At 44.9% G+C, this 25,566-nt stretch overlaps 1 pseudogene across 1 annotated transcript; it reads left to right on the plus strand.

Moving 5' to 3' along the window:
- The first annotated feature begins 12,518 nt into the window (after positions 1 to 12,518).
- Positions 12,519 to 25,074, plus strand: LOC146019642 (putative methyltransferase DDB_G0268948; annotated as a pseudogene). Its single transcript, XR_014450631.1, has 6 exons — positions 12,519 to 12,629; positions 16,673 to 16,836; positions 16,925 to 17,138; positions 17,794 to 17,897; positions 19,597 to 19,734; positions 24,797 to 25,074. The product of XR_014450631.1 is annotated as a putative methyltransferase DDB_G0268948 (transcript).
- Positions 25,075 to 25,566: the final 492 nt, after the last annotated feature.

Raw genomic sequence — 25,566 nt, forward strand, 5'->3', positions numbered from 1 at the left:
ACTGCGAATAAGGCGGTGATTAATAAAAGAGAAAATAAGTTTTTTTTCTTTTTGTTCATTTTCTCATAAGCAAGCAACTCAAGCATTATTTTAATAGATTCCTATAGCGTATTATAAGGGATTTATACCTGCATAAGTATCTAGTGAAAAGCTACCGGCCTGGGAAAACTTTCTGTACAGAAATATTTCAAATATATGCATAAGACCAAGGTGTAACCAGCGCCCAGTGTGAAAAATAACTGAGGCGAACGGGTGTGTGACGACACGACTCAAGCGCAGTGTAGTCCAGTGTAGGACAGTCCAGGTAGGACAAGGTTAGGGTTCACGTGACGACGTGCCCATAGGAACTGCCCCTTCAGTGGAATTGATTCCGCTAGGAGGGTACAAGAAGATATATCGGAACGCACTTGTTTCCGATTAGCTACTTTAGAAATCCGATTTTTGGGGGTATAGGAAAACAAGTTTGTTATACCCTGGAAAAATTGTGCCGCGCCAAGCAAGTTGGCTAGAAGTTCGCTGCTAGTTGAAAGACTTGGTGATTGAGTACGTTACCTCGCATTGTGGGCTCTTCGCTTGATTGCGTTGAAGTGTCGCTGTGTGGAGAAGTGAGTGGTTGGGGAGCTCTCAGATAAGTAATAACCCACCGATTATCTATTAAGCTGTGAACGTTTATTCCTGTAACTATGGGTAATAACGGGTCACGCTGTGATAACGTGCAGGATAGGGAGGAAGCAAGCCGGCCAAGAGGATCGGCTGCTTTTATTATGTGCAGGAAGCACGGTGAACTCGCAGTTGTTTACCAAAATAAATGGAGAAAAATGACACAAGGCAGCAAGTTAGAATTTCCCAGTGTTGGTAGCTTCGATCCGGAAATCTTATCGGCAGTAAAAGATGAAATATGCCTACTCTCCAGTCGTAAGGAGAGAGTGAAGCATATAGATATTCTTAAATTGTGGCAGAAGGAAGGACAGGAACAATGGGGAAGCAGAGGTCTGGCAATACCTGACACAATCAGCCAAAATATAAATGCAACCGCTGCCATAATAGAATCAGCTCCCCCACCCCCATATGTGCCGAAGGGGATAATGACTCATAAGAAAAGTATAAGTAATAATGTATCCGTTGCTAACCTGTACCCTGTCTTATCCCCTTACAAGGAAACCCGAGAGGAAAACGAGCAGCTGTTGGCACTGGCCGTCTCTCATGCAATTAATATGATTGAGGGAAAAGCTCAACCCGCTGTTGAGGCCCCAGCACAGGAGGAGGAGACGGCTGATGCCAACAGCATAGTATTGGACTCAGGTAATGATGCACCACACAGCACAGACACAAATGACTCCCAAGCAGGTCCCAGTAATGCGAATGTGGTACAAACATACCCTGTACGCACACTGGAGGTTCCCTATGGTAAGGCAGACAGAGAGGGTGTGATACCTACCAGAAAGATGACCATGCTAAACCCATGGACACGGTTAGAGCTGCGGTCCATCATTACAGATTTCCCTGACCCAAGGAAAGATCTGGCATTGTGCCGGAAATTTGTAAGGGATCTAGGAAACTCTGATGAGCCCACCAACAAGGATTGGAGAATCATGTTGAGGGCCTGTCTCCCCACTCACATTGACATCCCGAAATTCATTCAGGATAGTGGATTGAAAGTGGACAAGGAGATAAATGATGAGATCAACCAGGAGAATATACGCCTGATTAACTTACAGTTGGGAGTGTATTTTCCTGCAGCAGTGGAATATAGCAAGATATTCACTATCAAACAACAAGATGGTGAAGTAGCTAGCGAATATTTCAACCGGGGTTTGATGGCGGTATCAAAGTACACTGGTGTCTCCGAGCCTAAGGACGATCCCCACCTGAGGGAGCTGATTGTCTCTGTGCTGGTGGAAGGGCTTAACGAAAACCTGAGAGCCAGAGTCCAAACTTCTTTTCCAAATTGGCGTGGAATGACAGTGGATGCCCTACGGGAATCTGCTGTAGGCCACGACCGTAACATCAAGAAACGCAGAGAACTGCAAACTGACAAACTGATGATGGTTAGCATCCAAGCCCTCACTAATGCCCCAAACAAAGCTGCATACCAACGAAACACCAGGGACACAGGTAGAAAGCCAGTTATCTGTTACAACTGCAATCAGGAGGGACACATTGCAGCTCATTGTAGGTTAGGAAACCACAGGAATTATCAGACACATAAGCGAGAATGGGAATCTCACAAAGGTGAGACACGGAGATACCCAGCCCCTAGACAATGGGAGGAGACAGACAGGTCACGCAACATGCCTCCTCCCCATCTGATGGCTGACACTGTGCTAAGGGCAACCCAGGTCAGACCATAGGAAACAGGTCATACCTGTATCCTACAGCCAGTTAGACTAACACAACACCTTGGAGAGGAACCTCAGGTGAAGGTTGATATAGCTGGAGTAAGACAAACCTTTTTGGTTGATACAGGGGCGGCCAGATCTGTTCTCAACACTCCTCTTCACTTGAGTTTCACTAACCAATCAGTAGCGGCAATTGGGGTAACAGGAAAAATACAACATTACCCACTGACGAAACCAGCGGAGGTTACAATCGGGCCTCTGCATACCAAACACTCTTTTCTGTTGGCTGCAGCGGCCCCGACTAACCTCCTGGGTAGAGATTTACTATGTAAAATGGGATGTGTCATCTATTGCACTCCCGATGGGGTATTCCTAGATACTCCTAAAAATCTTACACAAGAAGTGCAAGATATGCTGGACAGTCCTCAGAGGCTAATGTTGTATTCCACTGTTGTAGAATCAAATCCATCTAGGGTAGCTGAAATTACAGCACAAATACCGAGTTCCCTTTGGACTAAAGATGGACAGGACGCTGGGCTAATGGCAAATGTAGCACCAGTAGAAATCCGCTTAAAAGAAGGCAGGATAGCCCCAAAAATACCGCAATACCCTTTAAAACCTGAAGTTGAGCTAGGAATATTTCCAGTGATCCAACGATTGCTCCAACAGGAAATCCTAGTTAGAACTTCCAGCACGGCCAATAGTCCCATCTTTCCTGTGAAAAAGAGCGGGGGGAGGGGCTACAGACTAGTGCAGGATTTAAGAGGGGTAAACAAGGTAGTTGAGAGCCAATTCCCCGTAGTGCCAAACCCAGCTGTCATCCTAATGCAAATCCCACCTCATTGTACTCATTTCACAGTCATTGATTTGTGTTCAGCATTCTTCTCCGTCCCTTTGCATCCTGACAGCCAGTATCTGTTCGCCTTTACTTACAGAGGAGTACAGTATACCTGGACACGACTCCCCCAAGGATTCATAGACAGCCCCAGCATCTTCTCCCAGGCCTTGCATGATTGTTTACAATCCTTTCAACCCATGAGTGGTTCGATACTGATACAATATGTTGATGACTTATTGTTGTGTTCTGAGTCACTGGAGTCATCAGTGGATGACACTAGACAGCTGCTGATGCATCTCTCAGAGACAGGACATAAAGTATCTAAGGATAAGCTGCAATTATGCCAGACCAGAGTTAAGTATCTGGGCCACTGCCTTACCCAAGGGCTGAGACACCTCACCGACGACAGAATCCAAGCGATTCAGAATATGGTACTGCCACAGACCCAGCATCAGATCCGTACGTTCCTAGGCATGTGTGGATACTGTCGCAATTGGATCCCAGGTTTCTCTATTCTGGCATTACCACTACAAGAGATGGTTTCCTCAACTAAGCCAGATCGGGTCTCTCATACTGAGGAATCTGAACTGGCTTTCGAGGAACTAAAGGTGAGCCTAACAAAGGCCCCAGCACTGGGAATGCCAGATTATGGAAAACCCTTTGAACTGTACGGAACTGAATCAGGTGGGTGTGCGGCAGGAGTGCTTGTACAAAAACATGGTGATGCCAACCGACCAATAGCGTACTACAGTGGCCAGCTGGACACAGTAGCACGCTCACTCCCAACTTGCTTACGAAGTGTGGCTGCAATAGCACAACTAGTAAGTAAGAGTGGGGACGTAGTGTTGGGACACGATTTAACTGTTCATGCTCCCCATGCTGTCTCTGCCCTCCTAAATTCTGCCCAAACACGTCATGTGTCCTCAGCACGGTTCACTAAGTGGGAACTGGCGCTGATGGCCCCAGTAAATATTACCATCAAAAGATGCAACACACTAAACCCAGCCACATTCCTTCCTCATGTGCCTTCCAAGGCACAAAGGGTGGAGGGTGATGGGAATGTTGCTGAATATGGTAAAGCAGAGTTTAGTGAGAGTGAGGACAAACATGATTGCATGTCCTACCTGAATCAGACCTTCACAGCACGTCCTGACATAAGCGACAGCCCATTAAGTGAGGTAGACATAACCTTATTCACAGATGGTAGCTGTCATAGACAGACGGACACGGGAGAGCTGTGCACAGGCTACGCAGTAGTAGATGGAGAAGGTATTGTGGAAGCTGAACCCTTGGGACCACCTCACTCAGCACAAGTAGCGGAACTGGTGGCACTGACCAGAGCATGTGAACTGGCCCAAGGAAAATCAGTCAACATATATACTGACTCCAGATATGCTTTCGGAGTAGTCCATGATTTTGGAGCCCTATGGCGCCTCCGAAATTTCATGACGGCGGCTGGCACACCAGTGGCGCATGCGACATATATTAGGAGACTTCTGGGAGCTATTCAGCTTCCAGACAGAGTGGCTGTTATCAAGTGCAAAGCTCACACATCAGAGAAGGACCCGGTGTCACTTGGTAACAGCCGCGCTGATGAGGCAGCGAAAAGGGCCGCATGCCCTGTAAATATTTTCACCCATCCTACCAACCTTTGTACACTGAACATAGTATCCACATCCAAACTGATAGACATGCAGAATTTGTGTTCCCCACAGGAAAGAGCAGTATGGAAGTCGAAGGGATGTGGCCAAGAGTCTACCGGACTTTGGAGAGATGGACACGGGAAACCAGTGGCCCCCAGAGCATACCTTCCTAGTCTAGCCGAGGCGGCCCATGGGCTGACACATCTTGGGAAGGAAGGTATGTGCAAGCTGGTAAAGGCCTACTGGTGTGCACCAGGGTTCGCTTCTCAAGCAGGTAGAGTGGCAATGTCATGCCTCACCTGTTTGAGGAAGAACGTTGGAAAAGCCATCCCAACAGAGCCATCCCACATCCCTCCTACAGAAGGCCCTTTCCAGGTAATACAAATCGACTTCATACAGTTACCACCCTGTAGGAATTTGAAATATGTATTAGTTTGTGTTGACATGTTTTCTAGCTGGGTGGAGGCTTTCCCCGCTGCCTCCAACACTGCTACCTTTACAGCAAAGAAAATATGTCAGGAGTTTGTCTGTAGGTATGGTATCCCAAAGGTCATTGAGAGTGACAGAGGCACTCATTTCACAGGAGAGGTCTTCCAAATCATGTGTAAACTCCTGGGGATTAATAGTAAACTTCATACTCCATATCGTCCCCAGGCGAGCGCCAAAGTTGAGAGAATGAATGGTACTATTAAGAACAAATTGGGTAAAGTGATGGCTGAAACAGGGTTGTTATGGCCAGAGGCACTGCCTATTGTGTTGTATAGCATTAGGACCACTCCCAGGACTCCGCTCAACTTGTCCCCCTTCGAGATATTGTTTGGTCGGCAGCCACACATCATGATACACCCACAGGATGATCTCAAATGTAACAATGAGCTAACTGTACAGTATCTCCTAAAGCTAAACAAACAGCTAAGGGAGCAACAAAAGCAGCTGAAATTACTGAACCCTGATATGCCTACAGAGAATTGTCATAATCTTAAACCAGGAGACTTTGTTATGATCCGAAATTTTTTACGCTCAGGTTGTTTGATAGACCGTTGGGAAGGACCGTACCAAGTTTTGTTGACCAGCACTACATCAATTAAAGTCGCAGAGAGAGAGACTTGGATACATTCGTCCCACTGCAAGAAAGCCAGTAACCCAGAGTCCCAGTGTGCAGAGAGCGAGAGAGAAGAAGTGTCGCTAGAAGCATTGTTTCGGGAACACTGAGAAGCAGCCAAGGTCGAGCAACCTGAGCGAACAAAGGTCTAAGAGCAGAGCAAAATAAAAGTCCCCTGGTAGAGATGATGGAAGGACTCCAAGCAAAAGGTTCACAGTTATGCATATATGTCTTTGTTTTCTTCCTGTGTTCTTTTATTCACCCAAAGATACTCGGTGGCTGCCACATCCTAGAGCGATCGGAGCGGAGTTCTGACAGTGTAATAATGGACCCAGATATGGGTGAGGTAGAATCCCTAAACCAGCTTGACACTTTGCCCATGACAGGAGAAGGTAAAAGGTATGAGGGAAACGTAGTTCAAGGGCTATGTGATGAGTTATTGTCTGGTGAGTACTGTGTCTGTAGATATTGTCAACCTAAAATGGAAGAAGAATGCATCCAGCGATGTCAGTCGACAAGTAAGGCAACTACCGGCCGACATCCCTTGAGTGATTACCACTCACTAGTGGGTAAGGTTTTAAACCAAACAGAATGCTGGGTGTGTTCACAAGTGCTACATAAAAGGAGTAGTGTAGGCCTAGTCCCATACCCGCTTAACATTTCAGAGATAAGCGTATTAAATAAGGGGAGGCCATTGGATAAGAGATACCTGTATACCAGGTCCCCTAGTCTTAGATTACACCCATACCAAGTGGATAAATCCCTGGTATGTATGAACTTCTCGAGTTCCAGAGCGATTGGTACTTGGGAAGTGACATGGCATAACCAGACAATAACTTACTCCCAACGTCCAGATGGAGAGCCTATTGATAAAGAATTGTTGTTAAAAATCCGAACCAGTGGGAGACACTATAAATATGTCTACACGGTGAAGAGAAGTAAAATGATGGCCGGCAGAGTATCAGCCGGCTACTGTAATGTAACCCTACAGCCAGAGATCTGTGAGGAACAAGTCAGGGAACAGGGGACGGGGATGTTCTTATGGATAATGTGTGACAAAATCATGAAATACTCTGTCCCTTATTTTCTCCCTGACGATGTTTATTATATTTGTGGTAGGAGGGCGTACAAATGGCTCTCCATGAACTACGTTGGTATTTGTTATCTAGGCAGAGTGTTACCGGAAGTGATGACCCTCACACATGATGAGATGATGAACATACACAGAGGTATTTCTCCTCCTTACACTCATACCCATTATGACCAAATCCATAAAAGGGATTTAACAATCAAGAAAGAACCCCTAGCTTCTGAAATGATACACGAGTCGTTCGGTATCCAACTCCTCATTGCTTTAGATATCACCCATACCGCCAGAGGAGTCATACATTTTAAATATATACAAGCATTGGCCAGCTTGGTAGATAACATCACAGAGATTTATGATGACACCTTTAGATACACTGGGAAGGAGTTGCAAGCATATAAAAGAGAGCTAGTCCAACATCGGATGGTGCTGAACTATCTGACAGCTATGACAGGAGGATATTGTGTCACCCTCTCTACCCAGTTTGGGGTGAAGTGTTGTACATATATCACCAACAATACTGAAGACCCAGAAGAAATCATCGATCATCGGATGGATGAGATTCTTCAGCTTAAATGGGAATTTAGAAGGGAACATATTATCAGCCTGGCAGAAATAGGTAACAAAGTTAGTGAATGGACCTCCTGGTTGAATCCAATGCACTGGTTCTCTGGTTTAGGAGAATGGGCGCAAGGGATCATAGCTAGCATAGGAAAACTCCTTCTCTGTATCGGTGGTGCCATCATAGTCTTTATGCTATTGTTCAAATGTATAAAGGTGGTGACCCGGGGAAAGACAAAACGTACCGAAATCATGAGTGTAAGAACGAGAGATACAGAGGAAGACCAGGGTTTGGTATATGACCCTAAAATCGAAACCACCTCCCTTTAAGGAAACCATATTTGTGAACGTGTATATGTTGTAACCACCCCTGTTTTTATTTTTATCCCAAAATTGTACATTATCCTTCGTGACCCTGAGTAGGTTGTTCGATAAATGCGGCCCATCGTTTATCCATGATCCTGGATCGGCCGAGAGCAGATGGTTTACTCCCCTTATATGTTTAATTCATGTATCCCAATTTCTCTGTTAGGATTATGAATTTCTGTATTTTCGTGTGAAATGTTTTGTATTGTAACAGTTTTGTAATTACTGTTAAAGGGTGGACTATGGAAGTCGAGTTACACACACGCCATTTTAGGATAGTATGGCCGCCATTTTGGTTCGCAGAGTTGCGCAAATAAAGTTTCCATACCCGAGTATGCGTGGCAAAGTGGACCAGAAGAGTAGCCATGCTATCACACATAAATTCATAAACACATACTGACCCTAAGTAAAATATAGTTAAAGGTTTAGAACGCCACACATAGCTTAGTTAGCCCTGCATACATCTATCTGTATCGTGTTTAGTACCGTTCTGTTCAGTTCATTATGCGAAGTATTCCGGTCATTGCGAATATTTCGCAATACACACTGCCCGATAGTTATGGACATAATCCATAATCCAGGGACAGTTTCTGTTGAAAGAATGTAACAAAGAAATCCAGATGAAACCAGTTCTAATCACTGCTGACGCCGAAACCACCGAACAAAGGACTCTTAAAGTTCACTCCCCTGGACCTAGCCAAACCAGGTGTATCAGCTTACCCCCCCAATCACAGCTGACCTGACATTCGACCCCTGACCAATGAGAACGGCCTTTGACCTCCCCTTTCTGACCCTATAAGATAGGCGACCCAGAGCAGCCAAAGTCTCTTCGGCACATCTACTTTTCCCTGACCTGACCACCGGACTATAGTTCATCCCTGAACGATAGTGAGCTCTGACCGGACTACACTTCGCATATTTGATGAGAACGGTAACGGTTGCATTAACGGTAGTTATCCTTATTGTATTGATTGGCTGATTGTGTCTTGTATCTGTTTTCTCTCCCCTTAGTAGAGTCTGTTTAGTATTCATTGTTAGTATATTGTATTACTTGTTATACCTGTTTATTCTTATTTCTGTAACCCCCTTTTGTCCATTAGGGACTCAAATACAATCTTTTTACGGAGCTCTTATCTCCATATTTCTATACAGTGGTCGTTGTCTGTTTATTCGCATAATAGCGATAAGGTATATTGCGGACACAGTCCGATAAGGTATATTCGCAGATTAGAGACAAAGTACTGCGAAGGAATCTCTGATTAAGGTATTGGTTCTTGGTATACATAATACAATAAAAGGTACACTACGCTGCGCTACGCTTTGTTCGCACGTAGCTAGGTATAAAGGGTACGTTGGTTGCGGACTTATTACGTAACCAAGGCTTTTCACTTATCGTCACTCTGGTTATATTTTAATCACCATTAACAACCCTTACTCAATACCCCCATTTCGTCCTTCGATAAAGTCCGGTGGGATAAATTAAAAACTATTTGTAGTTCTTCTTGGTGGTTCTTTTTCTTGAGGTTCCGGATGAACTGGCATCCTCTGCGCGTAAAATGTCCCCCGTTTCCACCCGCTGTGCGCGGGTTTTCACCCCTAAAGGGGGCTTTCTTGTACGGGATTGATCGTCTTGATCGCTCTGTGTGGATGCTCCCCCGCTGGAGGTTTCAGTCTCACCCCAGTGTTTTCTATATCTGGGTTTTCTTTGCTGTTGCCTTCTGTCAGTGCGAGTACGGTCTGAACGAATGTTTTGTGTCCAAGGGTACACTTTACCTTCTAGGTAGTCTTTTTGTACAATGTCCAGTTTATTCCTTTTAAATTTAATAAGCTCAGAGCGATAGTTGTCAATTTGAGTAGACAATTTATTGAGCCAATCTGTCTCGGTATCGGCTTTCAGATGATTAGTGTATTGATCTTCAAATTGGGCGATAGACGCCTTCACGGATGTCAATTCCTTCGTGGCTTCAGTAATAACGAGAAGAATCAGGTCTAAGCTACATTTATTCAATATAGCGACCCATTTGCGGCAGAATTCCGGGTTGAATTTGCCTATGGTAGGAGTATTACGTATGCGGAACCCTCTGGGGATATGGCCGGAGCGATGGTAGTCGGATAGGGTTACTCCATGCAAATAGTAATCGACTTCTCTTTTCTTTAGTTTCAATAACTTGGTAAAGATGGTTTCATTGGATTCCTTACCCCCTGCAGCAGCTAGATTGTCGCTGAATCTGATCTGATCTGCGTCAGTATCAGAATAGGTGAGGATTTCTCTTATGGGTAATATGGTTTGTCTAAACCCAGTACCTTCTTGCATATTTGGCGAATCTGTCTCCTGCAGTATTTGAGGGGAAGGTGAGGGGAAGAAGGAGCAGTAAATCCAAGGGGGTGCCTTATCGTACAAACCGCAACAGCGGCAGCAATGTATAGTCCAGGTAGTGATCGGCACTCGAGGGGAGGATGAGAGTGAATGGCCTGGGTGCCTTCTTAAGTCACAACCGAGGTTGATGCTGAATATGGGTATAGCAAGCGGCACTCACAGGGCTTATCAAGAGTAACAGATGACACAGACACAGGGTCTGGTAGCAACGTTTCGATCTTTACTGATCGTTGTCAAGCTCAAAGCATACAATGTACAATTACATATATAAATACCTTTTCACCACACCGAGTGAACGGGCGTCAGCTTCCCACGGCGATTCAGGATCAGGTGACGTCACCATCCGGAGACGCGCACCCGCTGGTGCGTCCCGAGCCGTTACGTGGGTTGCTAGGTGACCCTATACACAAAAAACAAACAGTGTCAAAAAACATGTGCAGAACATAATCGAAAAAAAACAATCAAATACGCGGATAACATGTAACATGTCCCAACAAGATGCACAGTAAATAAATGCTATAATGTAAAAGCATGCGGGACAGAGGCACATGGGCAGAGAGGTCGCAGGAAGGATTTAATGTGATGCAAAAACTCACAAGAACGGGAGCTGTTTATAAAATAGGAGAAAGAGCAACCCGACCTATATATCTGCAAAATAGCTTCAGAGGAAGCATGACATACTGATACTCTCATTGAGTCCAGCAGGGGTGACGGTGTTCAGCTTATGGATCCAACGAGATTCAATCTGCAGAAGTTTCCTGTCCCGATTACCCCCTCTTAAATTTTTAGGGACCTGATCAATTATGGTGTAGCGTAGAGTGGCAAGACCATGTTTGAATTCCCTAAAGTGTCTTGCGACGGGTTGTTCAATGGGTCCAATTTTGCCCTCTAGGGATAATCGGATACTTGAGCGATGTCCAGCCATCCGTTCTTTAAACTGTCTTGTAGTTTTTCCTACATAGAGGAATCCACATGGACAGCGGATAATGTAAATAACATGAGTAGAACTACATGATACTACGTGCCGGATGGGGATTCTGGCGTTGGTATGGGGATGGGCAAATGATGTGCCTGCCTCCATGAAGCTACAAGTAGTGCAACCGATGCATTTATAGCATCCAGGTTTGCGGGTGAGGAAATTTTGTGAAGGGGTGCAGGATTGGTTGGTAACATCGTTGTGGATGAGCCAGTCTTTCAGATTGCGAGGCCTTTTGTAGCTGGGTAGGATACCGTGTTGGGAAAACATGTTCAGATCTGGATCTGCCGGTATCATGGGCCACAGACTTTTGGCGATCCTACTCACTGCATTGCTGGCGGTATTATGCTGCTGAACAAAAGTAATTTTATTGTTTAGCGAAGTGCGATTTTTCGCAATAAGAGTTTGCTGCCGCGGTATTGCAAGGGCTTTCTCTTTGGCTTTAAGTAAAGCCTGCCATGAGTAACCTCTGCATAAAAAACTCTTCATCATGGTATTTATTTCTTTCTCTGATTCCTCAGGGTTATCGCAGATGCGGTGCACCCTGAGAAACTGCGAGAAAGGCAAACCCTGTTTGGTAGATTCAGGGTGAGCACTACTGGCATGGAGCATGGTATTGCGATCCGATGGCTTTTTGTATAGGCCAGTAGTGATTTTATTACCAGTGACGGTGAGCTGTACGTCTAAGAAGTGGACAGATTGTTCACTAATTTCGTACGTGAATTTGATGGTGGGATGGGTAGCATTGGCTTCAGCCATAAGTTGAATAAACTGATTTTTGGACCCGGTCCATACCACAAGCAGGTCATCTATGTATCTAACGAACAAGTGGATACACTTCGATACATTGGGGTTATTAAAAAACATCATATTCTCAACGTTAAACATGAAGCAATTAGCTAATATATATATAGAGAGAGAGAGAGACCTACTCGTGAGAGCTTAAGGCCCCCACACACTAGAATGATTTTTTGGGCGATTGTCCGATTTCTGGCCGATCGTCCGATATATCGACCGGTTTTTATCGATAATCGGCAATAATCGGCCGGTTATTGCCGATTGTCGGTAAAAATCGGCCGATATATCGGACAAAAAAAGTTCTAGCGTGTGGGGGCATTCTAAAAGGAATGATGATAATATTATATGTATATAAAATAATTTATTTTGTGTTTGTTTTGTTTCATTAATTATAGAATCGGATTTATAATTGTCAAGCAAATCTGAGGAACATGGCGAGTCAGTTATTCACAAATAAGGAATTCTCCTCAGCCTATCAGAAGTACATGTTCCCAGTCTCCAACAAAGTAATGGATTTGATTTTATCTTATGTGAACAGCAAAGTAAGTATTGTGAAGATTATTATTAATTGCATTGATTCCCCACTATTTACATGTGACACATTGTACAATGACTCATTGGAATAAAATATTCTATACTCAGAACACCTGTAGTGGTATGGTAATATTAAGGTGCACAAACAGCGATCCGTATACACATACATAGTTACATAGTTACATAGTAGGTGAGGCTGAATAAAGACTTGCGTCCATCTATTCAAACTATATTTATAATAGCGTATCCCTTGTTGTATAGTATGTTCTGATAGTTTGAAGACAGATTATGTTACTTATTCGTACCCATGGATGTTTTTAACCAATAAATGTTTATCCAACCTTATTTTAAACGTATTTATAGTGTCTGCCAACACCACTTCTCCAGGAAGAGAGTTCAAAGTTTGACTGCTCTGACTGTAAAGAATTTTTCTTCTTCTAGATGAACAAAATCTTTTTTCTTCTAATCTAAACTCGTGCCCTCGCGTCCTAGATTCCTTTCTAGCAGAAAAAAGGGTGTTTGACACATATCGGTCTCCCTGGGCGTTTTCTCATTCTGTGGAATCTGCCGCCAGGACTCCGCTGTAATGTATAGCATACCAGAAAGAAAATGCGCATTCCAATGTAGAAAATAAAGGGCATGATTCAAACTTGCATGCTAGGCTGGTATATTCGCTGACTAGTGAGCAGGGAAACGCCGTCCAGCTGAATGCAAGACCCCCGAGAAACCGAATCCCGGTGTCATGGTGTGCTTACGCATCTGCTCGCATGCGTCCGCGTGAGAACCAACAAATCTTTTCTCCTCTCATCGCAGATAGAAGCCTGGAATTACTTTTATTCTGGCTGTTCTTGTGTGAATTTGGGGCGGGTACTGACAGCATGTGATGCTATCTGCCCACCCCAAGGAGGCAGGGGCACGCCTACATTTGCTGGGGTCCGCACAGCCTTTCTATGCACCCACCCACTGTTTTTGCGGGCAAGCCCATGAAAAGTTGGGCGACCGCCCGATGCCTGTCAATCATTTTGCGAATGCCCAGGTGTGTAAAGAATGCATCAAAGGCATTCACTCCGGGGTTTGCACATGCACACACCCCCACCATCAGAAACAGGGCCAAATTCACTGCTCAACTAGCCGGTCTGAATGCAGTACTCATATCTGAAATCCAAGGAAATATATATTTTTTTTTAAAGAGGAAGAAAAGAATCTTTAGATCTCCCACAGATTAAATGCTCAGCTCTTGATTGCTCTCAAACTGTATGTTTGAGTGAGGATATATTGGAACAGGTACAGAGAAGGGTGACTAAGCTAGTAAAAGGCTTCAAATCACTAGAATACAAAGATAGGTTAACCAGGCTGAATATGTTTTCGCTGGAGAAACTGCCGTTGAGAGGTGATATGATTAGTATGTTTAAATACAGGATTGAAAATCATATGGAACTGGGAGATGATTTGTTCACTAACAGGCCTATACTTAGGACACGCGGGCATGTACTGAGGCTTGAGGAAAAGAAATGGATTCGGTATGGAATCCCGGCAGTTGGAATCCCGGCGTTCAAAATCCTGACGCTGGAATTCCGACCGCCGAAATCCCGACAAGGGGGGGACGTGGAGCGCCCCCCCCCCCCCCCCGCGGGCTCGCTATGCTCGCCACGCAGCGGGCCCGGTGCCTCGCTACGCTCGGCACACTAATTTATTCTCCCTCTATGGGTGTCGTGGACAGTTTTGGGATTTCGGCGGTCGGGATTCCAGCGTCGGGATTCTGAACGCCGGGATTCCGACCACCGGGAAATTGACTGCATCCCAAAGAAATTCCGTACTGAATTAAGAAGAGGATTCTTCACCATTAGAGCAGTTATATTCTGGAACTCATTGCTGGTGGGGGTGGTTACAGCAACTACTTTTAATGAATTTAAATCAAAACTGGATAAATTTTTGGCCACTAAGGGAATCCTATAGATATGACTTACTCAAGTCAGTAGTTACAAGTCAGATAGGTTGAACTCGATGGACTAACATCTTTTTTCAGCCTTAATTAATATATTACTATGTTAATATAATGGGGTTAATTTACTAAAGCTTCTAAAAATATAAAGAGGTGTTGTTGCCCGTAGCAACCAATCAGATTTTGTCCATCAGTTTCTAGGATGAAATAATAGAGAGAGATTATATACAGAATTTGATTGGATTCTATGGAAAACATGATCTCAGCTTTAGTAAATTTACCCCAATGTCTCCAACTGGAGTACGCTATAATGTAAATATTTTTCATCACAATATAATTTGTTTAATTTAAATTTGATTGCTTTCAGCACCATTGTTTCCTGTTTGATTTAGCATGCACACATTTCCTCAGTGCGGGGTGAGCCTGCAGTGGAAAGGACAGAGTCAGCACAGGAGCCTGGTGTTGTAAGTATACCGGTGTAAAATGAATGTGTGTTTAATAAAATTTTACATCTGTGTGTGTGTGTTTTTTTAACATTCTTTTTACAGGTGGACTACAAGTCCCATTAATGCCCTGCAGTCCCAGCATGCAGGGGAGGCCTGCTGGGACTTGTAGTTCACCTGTAAAAAGCAATGTTTTGTATGGGTGATTTAACCATATCAGACCGGCGTCCACAGCCCACGGATGCTGGTGACAGCCCCGGGCTTCAGCCCTGGATGTGTGAAGCCTGGGAGGGACCCCTTTATTGGGGTGGTCCCAACACCCCCAGGTACACCATCCAGGGCTGACCAGCCACGGTGAGCATGATATGGCTGGGGGACCTTATGTAAAAAGTGTTCCCTGGCTGTGGCATGACACTGCAGGCTGTTGGAGCCTGATGCTGGTTCCAAAATACGGGGGACCTTCAGGTTGTTTGTCCACTGTATTTTTGGAACCAAGACCGCTCCAAGAGTCCGGGGCTAGTTACAGAAATACAGGGGAACCATACGCTTTTTGTCCCCCAAATTTTTGGAACCAGATCCAGCTCAATGAGCCCAGGGCTAGTTATGCTCAGGAAGGGGGACCCCACCCCATTTTTATTATCATTTAAACTTTTACACATTTTTAAAGACAGAACCATGCACAGATCTAAATGATCTGTGCATGGTTCTGTCAAATTTGCCTGTCAGAACCTGGTCTATATTTTTGGCAATTTTTGGTAATGTTTAACAAAAATCACACCCTATTACATTTGCGAGTTGTATACTTTATAATGGGAAAACATCTGGATGCGAATTGAAGTGTGGCCAAAAATTGGCAGGAGAAAATGTGTGATTTCCGCTGCAAAAAGTGTGACTTTTACTGCAAATCCCTGTTACATGTGCGATTTTCGGAAAACGTGCGAATTCGGCCAAAAATCGCACATGTCTGGAAAAACGCTACCTATTACATTTCACCCTAAGTTCCCTGCTTCTGACGAATTGTTACTTTACAATTGCACGTATTATGGTTTGTTTACAAATCAAAGTTAATTACTGTGTGGCAGCATTAATGGGGTGTCACATACATCCCCACTGGAATTATGTGTATTCCCATGCATTGCATAACACGAGGAAACAATAGAACCATAATAATATTTTTTTTACACAGTGGTGATTATTGAATGACTACACATGCGTATGGATTGTAATGCATGTGCAAGCCCAAGCAGAATAAATAAATAAACTAAATCCAGTTACTATTCCGATTGCATGCTGTTCACAAGTTGATTGACAGGAGGCCGGCATTTGTGGGTTTCACCCGGTCTTTTTTTTCTGGGTGTGTCAGAAAAATGTGGGCGTGCCCAAGCATTTTCAGGGAGGATCTGTTTCCCGATCAGCCTGATTGTATTGCACAGTTAGAGTAGCTTCTAAGGACTTCACACACTAGGAAAATCATTAAATGATGAATGAGTTGTTAGTAAATTTGCAGCTGCCGCCCGATTGGTATGATTTTCGCAAGCCATTTGCAGATTTGCATGTGGTGGGATTTCACTCTGGGTGGCAGATCTGAATAACCCCCAAATACAGAAATGTACCACATGTGCAGACCAGCAAATATTCCCTAACTGTGTTCTGTCCCTCTCCATAGCAGAAAGGGCAGTCACCTGATATGGCGCTGGATGTTGGCTGTGGAACAGGTCGGTACACTTTGCCTCTAGCTCCTCACTTCAAGAAGGTTCTAGGAATAGACACTAGTGAATCTCAAATAAATTTGGCCAGAAGATACACTTTAGCGGAGAATGTGTTCTACATGTGAGTATCACAGCGGCAATCAACCATCCAGAAATAATAAGCTATGACAAAACAAGGTCACATCAATGACATCACCAATTCTTTCTAGGGTTGGCCAAGCTGAGACGTTACCCCTGGAAGATGCCTCGGTGGACCTAGTCAATGCCGGTCTTGCTGCTCATTGGTTCGAGGTTGATAAATTTGTCCATGAAGCAGCTAGAGTGCTCAAGGCCAACGGCTGCCTTGCCCTTCATGCTTTCTGTCCTTACACTGATATTGAATTTGGTGATCTGTCAGAAGACCTGACAGCACTAATGAGAGAGGTAATTGCAATGCATTGTCAATTAATCCATGTTAAAAATACTTGTGTGTTATAAGAAATCTTTAATAGTTAATTCTAGTCAGATGTTGTCTGTCATTCATATACATTTTCTTGCTGTTTATTTCCTTTTATTTATATTTTATCCCCATTCTACAGCAAGAATTACAAACTTCCAACACTGATATGAAATTTGATCCGAATGTTAAATATTGTATTTTTGAATTTACCATCTCATATCAGTGGCGGGATGTAATGCTGCCCAGGATTGGCGGCGGTGAGGGTTTTTACCTGAACTTGGATGTTTTTTTAAAGGGGTAGTCACTTACAAGGCATGGTTTTGCCTTGTAAGTGACTGACCCTTTAAAAATACATCCGAGTATGTCCAGCATCCCGTACAGCCGCCAAACTCAGATGGCATTACATTCTGTCCCATTTTTCTATCCAAAGTCAATTAGTGTTTCTATGCACCTAGGATTACTATTTTTGGTTGCAAGTAGTTAGCTTAACGTGTCAGGTTGGGTACAATGATGCGAGGTACGATGTAAGATGCGGCTCACACATATTGGTCCTCAGTCATTAATCTTGAAAAAAGTTGACGCCTAGAAACCCCCCCACATTTTATTGCTTTAATTAAAGTTTTTTTTTCAACTTTACAGGTGTGGGATATTTTGTTCCAGCATGCTGTGAAGTCTTCAAACGACCACATGCTTTGCCAATACCAAAAAATATATAAAGCTGTGCCGCTAAAAGACAAGATGTGGTGAGTAATTTAATAAGCAGATTCTTGTGAGTTAGATCCAGAAAGACCTGTTGGACACTGAAGCACAAGGGTGGTACGGCAGGACTGTCTCCTAAAAATGGGACTGTCCCACCAACATCAGAACAGCTAGGAAGTATGGGTTCCCTCACACAGAAGCCGCCCCTGTGATCAACCAGGAGCTGGAAGACAAGGGCAGTATGAGACAGATAGCCACTGTGATCGGGGCGGGTGGGGGTGGGGAGGTTAGAGGTAGCTATCACTGTGATCTAGAAAGGGGGGATACAAAGGGGCAGATTTATTAGGCTTGGGCCACACAGTGTAGCAGGATGCAGTAGAACAGAACCTGTTTAGCAGGATACACTTTCTTGTGTTCACACATTGCATTTTAGCAGGATGCAGCAGTTATGGAAGGAAAATGTTATTGGGGGTCCCCCATATTTTCAAAACCAGCAATGGGCTCACGGAGCTGGCCCTGGTTCCCAAAATGCAGGAGACAAAATGAGTGGGGGTCCCCTTTATTTTAGGGACAGGCACCAGACTCCACTAGCAGGGGGTGTAATGCCATAGCCAGGGGACACACTTGACAGGGTCCCAATGGCCAAAGCATTACCCACCCTAACTATTCAGCCCAGGTTGGGAGTTCTTCGGGAGAGGGTAACCCCCCAAATAAAGGGGTTCCCCTTCTCCAGGGCTTGTGCATTAAGTAATATTGTCAATTACAGTGGGACTACAGGTCCCTGCAAGCTCGTTCCACATGCTGGTACTCAGAAGAACCACAAGTACCAGCATGTGGGGCATTAAGAGAAACATATATATCAATATAAAAACACAACACTGTTTAAATTTTTTTTTTTAATCTATATCCTTTTCACCAAGGGCGGCCTTTCTGCTCTTGTGCATGGCTTCCTCCTCCCCAGGACTTCGGCTTGGCTTCTCTCTAATAAAGGCAGCTCAAGGGGGCGGGGTGATAATGCAGGGAATTGGCTGGGCACAGCCATTTAGAAATATTTAAAAAGTTGCCACTTTTTTCCCCATGATTACTGCTGCTGATGGTGGACCTGGTCTTCCGCTGCTGCCAATGAGGGACCTGGACTTCCGTTGCTGCTATTGAGGTACCCAGACTTCTGCCGCCGCTGATGGGGGACCCAGACTACCCCAGCTGATGCATGGTCTCAGACTTCTGCCGCTGATGCCGCTGATGAGGGACTCAGACCGGATTTCAAGGTAGAATACAGTATGGCACAGCCATACTATGTGAACACATACATTGAAATGTATTTGTTCTTTTTGATGTGCAGTCATCCTGCCATCCGGTCCAACCGCAGCACATGGCAGTTGGATCCGGCTGCTGCCGCCCCAGCCGCACATGTGTGGCCAGTGGCATAGGATGTTGTGTAGAGTCTTCTTTCTGCTGAACAGGACCGGCTAAAATGCAATGTGTGGCCCAAGCCTCAACCTCTGTGAAGTGATAAAGTGGCTGGTACTTTATCACCGTCCAATCAGCTTCTAACTGTCAAGATAAAAGCTGGGTCTGAAAAATAACAGTTAGGAGTTGATTGGCGGGTGATAAAATGATAGCCACATTATCACATAATTATAATTTCACCGGGCTTAATAAATCTGCCGTAGAGCAAGAGAGAGTGAGAGACAGAGAATCTTCCTTTGTTCACTCTTCCAGGTAACACTGGCAGGATGACAGGATCACTGACATACCAGTCACAGTTGAGATGTCCATATCGGACCTTGTGGGCTTTATCCAGGCACTGTACATGTACCAGACATTTGTGTAAAAAGACCCAACTGGAGCAGCAGAGTTCCTGATAAAGACTATGCACAAGTATATGCAGGGAAATCAGGAAGGGGGGGTTTGGGTTCTAATTAGCAGGTTCTGTGCCTGTTTGAGGGGCCCAGGACTGCTGTCTCATTTGACAGCGCTAGACATTGTTTACCGCCATTGTGCACAGTATTTTACATAATTTTTTTTGTGGGTGGGGTGTGGCCACTTCTGGATTTGGCCATGGGCCATCTTGTACCTAGAACAAACGGCTGCCACAACAGACCTATGTAAGTGGCGATATCACAATGTCACAATGGATTGGCTTTGCATTACTCACCATTGTCTTTAGTAGTAAACAATATTAATAATAATAATAATAATAAGAAGAAATATATTTTTTTATAGAGCTCCAAGGTGTCGAAGGAATCGTTAAGATGGCAACATATATTCAGGGTCTACTGCACCACTGGAGAGGGAGGAGGCCCTATCGGAATCTGCACAAGGGACCCTTCTTCTCTTAAAGTGCCCCTGATTACTGTAGGTTAACGTTCATTAGGCAGACAGGGACAAAAGGTCAACAGTTTCCAAGGTCAAAAGTGTTGAAGATCGTCAGGTTCAAATGGTCAATGTGACAGTGGCCAACATGCACATGGCCGATATGCTTTATAGGGTTTTTTATGTGTTCCCAACAGTTGCTTGTATTACTTTCCACATGGACTTTGATTGGGAATAGTAACCTGTAGCGAGCGCAGCGGTAGTCGAGTGATCCATCTTGCCCTTAATTTGGCGAAGAAAGCAAGCCCTCAAAAGTAAATTTTTAAAGTGGCATCACTAGGAGGGTGCGGCTCACACCTTGGTGTCACCCTTTTGGTGGGGGGACACCAAACAGAGCTGCACTCACTCCCGCTGCCCTGGGTCCACGATCCGCACTTCCCCTTCAGCAAATAGCTTCATATGAGAAGCACTAGTGTAGTCAACCTTCTTATATATTAATATTAGGGATGTGCACCGGCCACTTTTCGCGTTTTGGGTTCTGATTACCTTCAGGTTTTGGTTCTAATTGTTTTTTTGGGCAAAAGGTTGCACAGAGGTAGCTGGATAACTATGCTAAGCCACACAAGTGTGCGGCACAAACACGTGGCCCATCTAGGAGTGTCACTGCAGCGGCAGACAGGATGGCAGTTTGAAAAACTAGGCACCAATAAAGCATCAGTTTAACACCCAATAAGCCCCCTATCTGGCTTGATTGTGTTTACCACAAGCCGAGGGGCAGTGGGTGAATCCTGCAGCAAGCCAATAGCTGCACTGTGGAGCTGCAAAGGAGTGGAACCTACTGACCAGATGTAACCAGACAAGGACCATCCGAGGTGCAGTGGGCGATTCCTGCATCATTGAGATCTGCTACGAGGTTCCAACAGAACTGCATCAACTTTCTTTTTATAGCAAGCTAGGCGAGACTTTCAACCTGACTTACAAGGGTCTTCAGGTGACATATAAGGAAGGATGTCCCTAGGTGGGAAAGATCCTTACCCCTGCTTATTGGAGCTTTACATAAGCTACATACAGATGTAGCCGGTTATATCTTTGCAGGGGTTGGCGAATCTAATAGATTCGCCAGCCCCCGCCAGCAGCCGGCTACCGCCAGGGGCGCGCGCCCACGAGGTACACGCGCACCCTGTGGCAACGGAGCCTGCCTCTGGTCCCCGTCGCCTCCCCTGCCATTGCCGCTGGTCCCCATTGCCCCATACCCCCCCCCCCCCGCCCATCTCCGCTTCAGGGAGATGCTGCCCATTTTGGGGGGGTCAGGACGGGGTGAGGGGGACCGACGGCAGGAGATGCGGTGGGGACCAGCGGCAGGCTCCGTTGCCAGAGGGCATGCGAGCGTCTTGTGCGCACGCCCCTGGCGGTAGCCAGCTGCTGGTGGGGGCTGGAGATAGATTCGCCAGCGCCCACCAGCAGCCGGCTACTGCCAGGGGCTTGCACGCACAAGACGCTTGTGCACCCTGTGGTAACGGAGCCTGTCGCTGGTCCCCGCCGCTTCCCCCGCCATCGCCACCGGTCCCCCTCGCCCCGTTCTGACCACCCCCCCAAAATGGGCAGCATCTCCCTGAAGTGGAGACGCGCCCCTATCGCTGGTGCTCGCCAGAGAAGGGGATCTTTTGGGCGCCAGTAATGGATGGAGCCGGCTCCATCTGTATGGCAATACATTTGTTATTCGGATAAAAAAAAATTCCAGACCGTAGAGGTGGATTTATTGGTCCTCTGCCCAGGCATGACGATGGGCGCTTTCATCCCATGGACAACAACTGTTTCCCCCCCTGGTGCCTCATTTAAGCAAACCACCTCAGCATCCTCCTTGTCAACTTCCTCCTCAGCGCCAGCTACATCAATATCAATATCCTCCTCTCAGTCTACAACATTGACAACTTCATTATCTAAATAAGGAACTGCACTGTGGGTGATCCTTCCAGCATATGCAGGGGGCGTGCTGTAAATGGTGGAAGGAGCCACGGTACTTGTGTAGTTTCACGGCGCCAGCGTCTGAGTCCCCTTGCAGGGCTCGCTTCGCTCGCCCACGCTGCGGGCTCGCTACGCTCGCCACGCTATTTAAAATCAACTCCATGCTAACATGGATAGTGGAGGTATGAACTATCCATGTTGGCATGGAGTTAAGTTACTTTTTTGGACATATTTCGTGGCGAGCGTACACCCGGAAGTAGCACGGCACCATGCTGGCGCCGTGAAACTACACAAGTACCGGAGCCACCTCTTCCCGTACAGCGATGGGGACGTCAGGCATCGCAACTACCAACACCCTTGGACTCTCCTTGGGGGTTTGTGATAATGTCTTCTTTAGTAGGAAGAGATGTTTGCTGTGTTTTTGATGACAGCTGAAATCTCTTAAAATTTCTAAAGAGGGGAGTAGGAGGGTTTGCATGGTCATGTGAAGTTGAACCACCAGTCATGAATACAGGCCAGGGCCTTAACCGTTCCTTGCCCCCCGTGTCGTAAATGGCACATTGGCAAGTTTACGTTTCTCCTCCAATGATTTTAATTTTTATTTTTTTTGGTCCTTTTACTGAACTTTGTCCACCCTGCCCGACACTGCAGAGCAGGGAATAGACGCTATTATAGTGATTAGTGACGACATATTGTCAAACGTTGATCAGTAAAATTAAAAAAACCTGTGTCGATCATTTTCATGTCGAACTTTAGCTGCGGTCACATTTAACCTCTGTCGACCTTTTGTACGTACCTGTCACTCCTTTAAACCTGTTGACCTAATGTATGTCAGCCGTCTAGGTTTTATTTGTTGTTTACCTAAACCCTGTAGAACGTCTATTACACACCGATTTGCATATGCCCCTACATGTACACCTTAGCTTTAGTAAACTGCGCGCTAATAATAAAGGTGTCTGGAATGCACACAGCGCAGAACATTATTTCCCCAACATAAGCAGAAACGTTTACTTTTAAACATTCTAAATACAGTTCCGGATTTTTCAAATCTTTATTAAAGTTGCACAAATATTTTAAGAACTTTGAAATATGTTTAGAAATGTTGCGGCGCATCATAAAAAAGTTATACAGTGGTATACGGTAGTAAGGACGACACATATTGTATAAGGTTGACATGCATTGGATTGCTCTAGCCAATGTCGACCCAATGTCAACCTTCCAACCATGGCGATCTTAGGCATGGCGACCTAGTTCATGTGTCAATCTAAGCCATGTCGACCATCAGTGGTCGACCCAATGCATGTCGACACAATTTATTATTATTATATTTTATTTATAAGGCACAACAAGTGTTTTGCAGCGCCGTACAGTGGGCATACAATGGAACAATACAGGGAAACCAAACTGAACACTACAGTAAATAAATAACAAAATAGAGTACAGGTAAAAATAGTACAACAATTCAATACACTCTAAAGCTTAGATTTAAGTAGTGAGAACGTGATCAATGTACTACAGGTTGAGTATCCCGTATTCGGGCATCCCATATCCGAATAATTCCAAAAACCGTGTTTGTTTTGAATTATTCAATTTTTTTTTCTTACCCCACTAACCCTTTTTTTATACTTGCCAAGTCCCCCAGCATCCACGGCAGGCCTTCAGCATCCTCTCCGTCGTCTCCAGAAGTCCCAGGAGTGTGTGCGTGCGCCGGTGACGTCACCGGCGTGCCTGGGAACTTGCGCAATGCACTCCTGGGACCGCTGGAGATGCCGGAGTTGAAGCTGAAGGCCTGCCATGGACGCTGGTGGACTCCATGCATGGTGAGGGACCATCGGGGCACCACCATGGGACAGGTAAGCATGTTTAAAAAAAATTATTCCAAAATCTGGAAAAATCCCTTATCCGGAATGCTCATGGTCCCGAGCATTTCGGATAAGGGATACTCAACCTGTACAAGGGGCTGGCGGCCAAAGATGGAGATGAGTATGTGGATGGAGAAGGTAGCTGAGTGTTTGAGTATGGGAGAGCTGTGAGTGAAATGTAAAGAGAAGAGGGCTTTGACAACAAGAGGAAAGAGGGCCCTGCTCAGAGGAGCTTACAATCTAGACCAGTGTTTTTCAACCACTCTGCCGTTGCATACTAGTGTGCATACTACTAGAGATGCCCAAACCAGTTTACAGCCACCATCAGTTCAACTGTTATTTACTGGTCTCTTCTTTTCTTGTAAAGGGCCAATGTATTTTATTTTTGTTACCTGTGGGGACCAGTGTGATTGTTTTTATATAAGGGGGCCAATAGATTTGTTTTTGTTTTTTTTCCTGTGGGGGACAATGTGTTTTGCCCTGTGGGGATCTCACGGTGTGCCTTGGAAATAAAAAAATCTTATTTAGTGTGCCGCAAGGTAAAAAGGTTGAAAATCACTGATCTAGTACACAAAAGCAACAAAAACCTCTGGTAATGCATGTAACACAGGTGTCCTAAGGCATCCTCAGGAAGGACAGAATCCACCCATAGAGCAGAAGCCCTTCTGGTTTTTGTCTGCCCTGAGCCTAAGAACACCTGCATTATGGTTTGAGACAGGTATACCAATATATTACTGATATTTTTCTATGATTGCGTTGGTTTATATTGCCGTACTCTGCTGAATACTCTATTCTTGCAGGTTCCAAGCAGTATTGGGAGAAATGGCTGATTCCACTGTGATGAACATCCGGATGAAACACTATTGCATCCTTGCCTGCAAGAATTAACACGGTGCCCAAAAAAGACCCATTGATGATGTCATCAGTTAGTTTATACAAATGTTAGTTTATAAATGTAAATAAACTGTAGCTGAGTTCTATAACTAGAGTGGGTGTGGAAATTGTTTTATGTATACAGTATATCGTCTGACCAGTGAGCATTACAAATACTGGTATAATTACTCCTGACCTATTACTTTATACTCTCCCCTATCTTTTAGCTAAAAGCCACCTTTTATCTCTTTTTCGATTTTGTTTGTCTTTTACAAATGTTTTCTTTTGTCTGTACAGTTTAATTTTTATACATATTCAAAAAAATTTAAATTCTTTTTTATTTTTTCTACATGCATTTCCTTGTTTTATACTTCCTTTGCTCTAACTCGCGGCATTTCCTTCTTATGAAATTCGATTGTTTTCAAGGAATTTTTTTGTCTCACTTATCAAATATTAATATGGGGATTTTGCTGAGTGTACCCACTGTTTATCCCACTACCCTTAAATGCAATTATTGGTACTTGTTTCCTAGCACGGCGCCACCGATTTTGATTGTATCCGTCGGGTTGGAAAAATCGCATCAATCGCATTGCATGCCAACCAAATCGCATGCGATGCGATCGACGCGATCAATGTAAAGAGGTCCCTGAGACCCGATTTTACATTGATTTCAATATAAAAAGCCCCCAAACCCCCC

The sequence above is a fragment of the Crinia signifera genome, chromosome 7 (assembly GCF_055691185.1).
Source record: "Crinia signifera chromosome 7, ASM5569118v1, whole genome shotgun sequence".
Taxonomy (NCBI): Eukaryota; Metazoa; Chordata; class Amphibia; order Anura; family Myobatrachidae; genus Crinia; species Crinia signifera.